The sequence below is a fragment of the Brassica oleracea genome, chromosome C3, assembly GCF_000695525.1.
Source record: "Brassica oleracea var. oleracea cultivar TO1000 chromosome C3, BOL, whole genome shotgun sequence".
In the NCBI taxonomy this organism is placed as follows: domain Eukaryota; kingdom Viridiplantae; phylum Streptophyta; class Magnoliopsida; order Brassicales; family Brassicaceae; genus Brassica; species Brassica oleracea.
This window is the reverse complement of record NC_027750.1, coordinates 45,621,524-45,629,817: the sequence shown is the minus strand read 5'-3', so window position 1 is coordinate 45,629,817 and position 8,294 is coordinate 45,621,524. Positions and strand designations below refer to the sequence as shown.

The window sequence follows — 8,294 nt, the reverse complement described above, 5'->3', positions numbered from 1 at the left end:
TGAAGTTAAAATATTCTTTTTGTTAATGCTTCTTTCACTATCGACCAAATTGTAGTAGAATGATTTGTCTTAATAATTTTTTTTTTTTTTTAACTATTATCTGTTTAGAAACTTTAATATGAAACCATTGGTTCGACATCACGACTATCTAAGATTCATAACATGAATACAAACAAATAATAGAAAATTTTGATTATAAGAGGGAAAAAAAAACCAAAAACATCAAACTTTTTAACCGAACAAACCAAATAAATACTGATTTAAAATGATAGTTATATTTTAGGAGATTAAAAACCAAAACATAACCTAAAACCGAACCGATATCTAGATTAAACAAATTAATATCTTTTTATTAAAAAAATAACGAAACTAATAATCACAGTGCGAAGTGCGGATTACCTAGTATATATATATATAATACACGCAGTATCATGTCTTCTTGCATAATTTTTTTTCTCCTCTCAGTGTCCTCTCACTGCCTAAAAGAAAGATGGTTCTCAGCCGAACGGCCACCGAAAGTAACGAACCTGTTAGCTCGACGTTTGGATCTCGATATGCCCTAACTGCACTTCCCAAGTAATTAAGAAGGAAAAATCTTTTAATTCTTCTTACTGTTAATGAATTTTTTTAACGTTAACGAATTTACTCGTTAAAATAATGATGGAATTAATTGAAGGTATGAGATTGGTGAGAGCTCGATACCAAAGGATGCTGCGAATCAGGTCATAAAAGATGAGCTAATGCTTGACGGTAACCCCAGGCTGAACCTGGCCTCGTTTGTGACGACATGGATGGAGCCAGAGTGTGACAAACTTATTATGGACTCTATCAACAAGAACTATGTCGACATGGACGAGTACCCTGTCACTACCGAGCTCCAGGTCTCTCCATCTCTTTATATTCCTAATTTCATAATAAGTGATCGTGCTGCCTAGATCTCGTTTTAGTTTCTAGTATTATATCAACCAAACTGAAATCACACTAAATGATTTGGTAGGGTCACATTTGTGCAATGGGTTTTAACAAAATACTAGGTTAAGAAATATTGTAATATATATATCTTGTATTTGTTAAAAAAAGTAGACAAAAACCCGATAATAAACCGCGTCCGTGTAGAATGAGATATTAACAAAATATTTGATAATTAATAATTTTTGAAAAGTATTTTTAATAATAAAACATTATAACAAATATATTTAATGATTTATTCAAATAAAACTGAAAAGATTTAATTTTAATCAATTGAAGTATAATATATATTTTGAAATTTTGAAATTATTGTATACTTTAGTTTAAACAATATGTATATATATATATATATATATATATATATTAGTATATATTAAATGAAGTTTTTTATTCATTTTTATAATCATTTGTATCTTTTGTAAAGTTTTAAAATATTGACTCATGAAATTTTAAACTTTGAATTTCTTACAAATTCAAAATATAAGATAAATGAAAATTTTAATTTTTTTTTATATACTAAATGTGATTGTTAAATTTATTTAAACAGTATGAAATTAAATAAAAATAGTAGAAGACACAAAAATTGTTATAGAATCTTTATTATGTAATATCATTAATTATCATATATATTTTAAATCAGATTAAGTAATTTTGTAGTTTTTGTAAGAAGAAGATTGTTTTGAATAATACTAATTAGTTTTATAGTTAATTTAATGATAATATATGTTCAGATTTTTGACCAAATAATGAATGTCAGGTATTGTAAGTATTTTAGCAACTTGAACTTATTTTTATAATGATTTTAGTAATAACACACACAGTTGTTATAATATTGTCAAATAATATAATACCCTGAGTTTGATTTAGTTTTTTTTCAAACACCCATGAGTTTGATTTAGTTTTCTTTTGTAAACGAATATCAAAAAGTAGGTTTGTGGAAATGTTGTTTTTACGCTTCATTGCTGACATATTAAGGTTCTTTGAACATTTCGTTTCTTAGGTTTCCTAAATATGCTGTGACTATTTGTAATAATAAAAGTAAGAAAAAGAAGAGTTTTCCAGTTTCAAGAAAGAAGAGTTTCTCAAGTAGTGTTTTCAAATGAGATTTTTTATCATATGTTTGTGTATGAATGATCTAATTTTATTTAATCATTTTATCTAAATAATAATTAAATCATAATTAAAGTTAATATTATTGTGATTTGAACTTCTATTTAGGGCAACCTCTTGTTGAGCTTCTCAACAATTTAAATAATAAAACTTTAATAAAACTGACTAATAACTAAACACACGATCTTACAATATCCACACTGTAAGATCTACATGGTTTCTTAAAATCTCTCTTCAGATACTTTATCTCCCCCCTGATTTCTCTTTTTGTTTTTCATTATTTCAATGAGTAAGAAAGTCGTTTTAGCTAGGCCTTGGAGGGGGCTCTAAAGAAATTCAACCAAATCTGCCAGTGTTAACATTTCTACTAATTTTCTCAGAAATTTATTTTAATATTTTTAAAATAGTGACTTAAGTAATTGACTTGACAATTTTCTTTTTTTATTCTTTTGGTACCAAGGACATTTGGGTTTCGGATTTAGGTTTATATCCTCATTGGCTTTATTCTTTTAGAATGGACTCAAATTCGGTTAAAAAGTTTCAGGTTTGAATATAATTTGTAATGCATTCCAAATTTTATTTCTAATACTTACTTCAGATTTAGTTTACTTTGGTTCATATTCAAATATTTTAATATTTTTAGATATCAGAAAATATAAAAATAATTATTTAAGATGGCTATTTAAGTTTCAAATAATTATTCGGAAATTTGACTTCAGTTTTTTGAATTTTTGGATTTACGGAGTTGTTAGACCATCTCCAACCCACATTCTATTACAGAGGTAGATTTGCTCTATTGTATGTCTTTATAATAGAGATCCTCTATTTATAGATAAAAATATAGAGATGTGCTATTTTCACTTCTTGGTTTTTCGATCTCAAAAGTTTTAGTAGAATCCATTCTTATTGGTTTAAGAATTTTCAAAATCCATTCAAATCTCTTGTTACTCAAAAAGTTTAGTTATAATTGATTATCTAATTATAACTAAATCTAGTGTTATTGGTAGATAATTCTATTCATTTTTACTCATAAGATTCAATTTTCAAAATATCGTAAAATATCTTATGTATCCATGTGATTTTAAAAATTCTTGTGATAAAAAAACTAGAAAACAAAATAATTATTTTTATCAAATATCTATTGCACTTAGATCCAAATTATATGTTCAAAATTATAATTCATTACATTTATATATTTTTACATTTTTGAATATATAATTTTTTTTTAAATATTATATTTTTCAATATAAATATTAATAATTATATTTACAAATATTAATAATTTTAAAATATTTTTTTTTAAATAGTCTCAAAAAATATTTTCGAATTTCAAAAAGAAAATTTGAAAAAATAATTTATTTTAAGAAAATAGAAAAATTATAAAAAATATAAAAATGTTCAAAATTAAAAACATATAATTCAAAAATATATTAAAACAACTTTTATTTTTTTTATTTTTTTATTACTTATAGATCTCTACAGAAAGGAGTAAAATAGTTTTTTACCTTTTCAATGAAACTTTTTTTAATGCTCTTTTTATGACAAAATCTTTTAAAATGACTATTTAAGAAAATTGTTCAGTTTTGTATGTATCAATATTATTTTCTTTTTAATTTGAAAGCAAAAAATAAATAATCATGCTATATGATTTAGAAAATAAATATAAAAGAGAATACAAATTCATGAAAATCTATATCAATCTAAAAAATTATGATCAAATTTCATAAGTTAATGTATATAAATTTTTACAATCCACATAGCTTTTTATTATTTATCAACTCTCGAAAATTCACAAATTCTACACAAATTCATCTCTCAATAACTCCTCCTAAAATATAGGAGAAGATTAGGTGATGGCAAAACATAACAATCAAATAGCCGAAATAGAAAGTTTTGTTGGTAAACCTCTCGTTGTTTCACACGTCGCCACGCTTTTGGTTTTGATTGGTCCACTCAATTCCTTTTATTCATAAGAAAAAAATTAACGAAAAAATGTAAAAAATTGACTCGGTAAGTTCTCACTTGGGGGTATGATACGATATTTGTATTTATTTTTATCTACTAGTACCATTTTTCATCAAACGGTTATTCTACTGTTCAAATTTGAGGTGGTATGAAAAACCAGACCGGAACAAAACAATTAATGTAGTGCAAGTTCCTACGAAAAGGTTGACTATTTTAGCTAATGAATCAAATAATATATATTCAGAGCGAGGAAATTTTGTGAATTCACTTTTTAGCTTAGTCAACTCCTTATGCTATGTGGAAAAGTTAAGCCATGCAAGATCCTTACAATTAGTGTCAAAATATTGCACGACGATTGTTGTAGAATGCACTCCATTATCCTTAAAAGAGTTTCGACTTCCGAAAATAGTGAGATTTTTTTTCAGTTGGTTTTTGGCTCCCATTAGCTGAATTGCTTCTTTTGAGTTTGTCCATGTTCATCCACAACTATTAAAAAGTGAGTCATGTATCCATGATCCCTCAATCATGCATGTTTCTGGGGTCAGGCCATGTGCTGGATGTTGTATGTTTGTTGGTTTTTCCTTTCTAAAATTAGTTTCAAATCAAGTATGGTATTCTGACTTAGCATGTCGAACAATTTTCAAATGTCAAACAATTTTCAAAGTTCTTTATTTATTCTACTAAATAATTTATTTTTCATTGTTTTTCAAATGTACCATATAATCTAAGGATATGATCCTTATCTATCTTTGGGTCTTTAATATTGTTCTTTCGTCAAAATAGATAGTCCATATTTGTCTGGTGGCTTGCATTGGAGAGCACTGCCAGTGGAGTTGGTGTTGCTGTGTGTGTCCATGTCTGAAGAGATGTATCATTTATAGTTTTATCCTCTGCACCACATCTGGAACAACAGCTGTCTCATCTCATATTTTGATGTGTCAAATTGTTTATCACTGCTAATTGTCCAGATAACAACTGCCAAATATAATGTTTAATTTTTGGTGGAGCTTATATCTTCTAAGCAGAGGCTTGTATGTAAAAGTACCATTTAAAACTTACATCTAGTTTATATTTTATTTATGAAATATGCTAATGAAAATAATTTTTTTTTTGTAATTCCGTTAAAGATAATAATATCAATGTACTTCTAATTCATGTATTGACGATATATTAAATATTTTTAAACTAGAATTTTCTGTTATAACAAAATCATATTTTAAAACAAAAATCATAACAATATAAAATATATTTGAAGTATTGATGACCCTACGGTTAGTCAGGCAAACTAAACTTATATTTACTTACACAAAACATATTTCATGTATGATATCATTTCTCAACTTAATGATGCTACATAATTAACATTATGAACTTGATTTTATTCATCTAAAAAGTGATTTGAACGTCTCAGATGTTAATTCCATTTAATCCTTTCTTTTGATCAATTAAAATCTGACATAATCTATGGTAATTTAACTAAAATTTGACGATCACAATTAAAAATAAATCAGAGAAATTAGAGTTTCAAATCGGTGATAAAGAAAGAAAGTGGGTGACATCATGTGGATTATTTGACCAAAATTTAGGTGTCCGGAAATTGATTAACTCATGTCTCTAGATTTTGGTCAATAATCCTACACGGTTACATCATCTTTTTTTTTCTCACCGATTTGAATCAAGACTATAATTTCTTAAATTTTCCTTTTTCACATTGAAGAAGCGGAGTCCATTGATATTTAATTTTTAATTTTTTTTTCTTGGACAGGTTTTAATACAGGTTTTTTTTTTTTTAAATCTTGTATATCAGTTTTTAAAGATGTACTGTTTCTTTTGTCTTTAACAAAAAACGATTCTTTTGTTTTTAACAAAAAAAAAATGTTTTTTTTGTCAAGTATATGATTATAAATTTTTGAAAAAAAGATCATAGGATTTTTATGGTATGGATAATAAGAAGATCATATGATATTCTATCGCGAATAATATGTTTCTTATTGTTTTCTATCATATAAATTATATATATCTATGTGTATATATCGGACTAACAATACTATAGCTTACCTTAGTTTACAAAATTTGTTTATATTTCATTTCTCATATGATGATCATGAATTCGATCCATTGGACATACCAATCTTGTAATTACGTCTCCTACCGAATGGTGAAGGGCTACAAAAACGTGCTCTTTTCTGTTTTTCTTTTTTTTTTTAAACTTGTGGTCGTAAATCATCATTTTTAATTGATTGGAAAAACAGAACCGATGTGTAAATATGATAGCTCGACTGTTCAATGCGCCTCTTGGAGACACTGAGACCGCCATGGGAGTAGGAACGGTTGGATCTTCAGAAGCTATCATGGTAGCCGGATTGGCCTTCAAAAGGAACTGGCAGAACAAACGCAAAGCTGAGGGTAAAACCTATGATAAACCCAACATTGTCACCGGAGCCAATGTTCAAGTAAGTATAACATCTTTATCTCACTATTTCTTAACATTTTAGGAAATAAAATGGTGAGAAGCGTAATAATTAGCAAATATAAATGTAGTTAACTTATTTTCAGAAACAATATTCTAGAATATGTTATACTCCCTCCGTTTCTAATGTAAGTAGTTTTAGCAAAAAGAGTTTGTTTCACAATATAAGTAGTTTACTTATTTCAATGCATCTTTTTCGTTTATGACCAATAAATAATGTTAGGTTTTGAATTAATTGATTAAATGATATATTTTTTTAAATAACAATTTTCTAAATATTCGTGCTTTTAAGCAAAACTACTTACAATTAGAAACGGAGGGAGTATGTATTACTGCGATTGTTATATTCAGAAACCATTGTTCACATAGATTAATACATTCTCTTTAATCCATTTTTGTTGAAGAGTTTAGTTTCGATACATATGTTTTTCTTCAGTATTATTACAAATTTTGGTTTTTAAAAAGTACATTTAGTAAAGCTTAGTGAAGGTTACTACGTGATGGATCCAGATAAAGCAGTAGAAATGGTAGACGAGAACACAATATGTGTTGCTGCCATACTTGGGTCAACACTCACCGGTGAGTTCGAAGACGTCAAGCGCCTTAATGACTTGCTGGTCAAGAAAAATGATGCGACTGGCTGGAACACTCCAATCCACGTTGACGCGGCAAGTGGAGGCTTCATAGCTCCGTTTATTTACCCTGAATTGGAATGGGACTTTAGGCTTCCATTGGTGAAGAGTATCGATGTGAGTGGTCATAAATATGGGCTGGGTCGTGTGGAGGACACAACATGATTTGCCTGATGAGCTCATCTTTCATATTAACTATCTTGGGGCCGATCAGCCCACTTTTACTCTCAATTTCTCCAAGGGTATTTATCTTTCAGTTTCTTGCTCCGTACTCTGAACATATGATGTTTTTTGGTATTAATGTAATGTGATGAAATTTTTTGATTGTTTGTAGGATCGAGCCAAATTATTGCTCAGTACTATCAGCTCATACGTCTTGGCTTCGAGGTGAGTGTATTGACTCAAAAATATGTTTATGTAAATTCTTGTGTTAGCAATACATCTAGTCCAAATTTTTCCGATTAGATGAATATATTCGAAATGTAAATGTAAAGGGAGGTACGGTTAGAAAGAAAAAAAAAGAATATATGGTCATAAAAGATTGTTACACATAAACTTTTTAATACACATATATTAGTGTGAGGCACTTATATAGGCAGTTGGTTTATTTGAATAGGGCTACACGAATGTGATGGAGAACTGCAGAGAGAACTTGTTGGTTCTCAAAGAAGGAATAGAGAAAACAGAGCGTTTCAACATTGTCTCAAAGGACGTAGGAGTGCCACTCGTAGCTTTCTCTCTCAAGGGTCAGAGTTTCCACAGCGAGTTCGAGATCTCTGAGATGCTACGCCGTTTCGGCTGGATTGTTCCCGCTTACACTATGCCTGCGGATGCGCAGCACATCACGGTTTTGCGTGTTGTCATTAGGGAAGATTTCTCAAGAACACTTGCAGAAAGACTTGTGGCTGATATTTTGAAGGTGCTTCATGAGCTTGATACCTTACCTTCCAAAATATCAAGGAAGATGGGAGCTGAGGATTTTGGCAATGTGAAAGGGAAGAAGGTGAAGAGGGAGAAGCTGATGGAAGTTATTGTTGGATGGAGGAAGTTTGTGAAGGATAGGAAGAAGATGAACGGTGTGTGTTAATGTGAAGTGTTGTGTTTGTGAATGAAAAAGGACATGGGGTTTGTGTTTGTGAATGAAAGGA

General features: G+C 28.8%; 1 pseudogene; it reads left to right on the top strand.

The window, feature by feature from the left end:
• The first annotated feature begins 490 nt into the window (after window positions 1–490).
• LOC106332919 lies at window positions 491–8,294 on the top strand (annotated as a pseudogene).